Source organism: Psammomys obesus, unplaced genomic scaffold (assembly GCF_907164565.1).
Source record: "Psammomys obesus unplaced genomic scaffold, mPsaObe1.curated_primary_1811, whole genome shotgun sequence".
NCBI lineage: Eukaryota > Metazoa > Chordata > Mammalia > Rodentia > Muridae > Psammomys > Psammomys obesus.
The window spans coordinates 33,310,521-33,311,289 of NW_026596069.1; positions in this window are offsets into that span (position 1 = coordinate 33,310,521).

Consider the following 769-nt stretch of genomic DNA (forward strand, 5'->3'; position numbering starts at 1 on the left):
AAGAAGAAGAAGAAGAAGAAGAAGAAGAAGAAGAAGAAGAAGAAGAAGAAGAAGAAGAAGAAGATAAACAAGAAGGAGGACCCGGGATAAGATCAATCCTCACTTAGAAAGGCAAATGGGATGGACAGGGGAAGTAGGAAAAAACAAGTAACAGGACAGGAGCCTACCACAGAGAGCCTCTGAAAGACTCTACCTAGCAGTGTATCAAAGCAGATATGAAGACTCATAACCAAACCTTGGGCAGAGTGCAGAGAATCATATGAAAGAAAGGGGAGTTAGTATGACCTGGACAGGACAGGAGCTCCACAAGGACAAAATATATCAGGGACGGGGGTCCTCTATGAGATTGTTTCTCCAACCAAGGACCATGTATGGATATAACCTAGAACCTCTGCTCGGATATAGCCCATGGTAGCTCAGTATCCAAGTGGGTTTCCCTAGTAAGGGGAACAGGAACTATTTCTGACATGAACTCTATGGCTAGCTCCTTAACCCCCCCCCCCCCCCCCCCCCCAGGAAGAACAGTCTTGCTAGGCCACAGAGGAGGACGTGGCAGCCAGTCCTGGAGATAAGCTAGGGTCAGATGGAAGGGGAGGAGGACCTCCCCTAGCAGTGGACTTGGAAAGGGGCAGGGAGGAGATAAGGGAGGGAGGTGGAATTGAGATGGAATAAGGGAGGAGGCTATGGCTGGGATACAAAGTAAACAACCTGTGATTAATATAAAAATAAAATTAAAATAAAAAAGAATAACAATCAATATTACAATTAC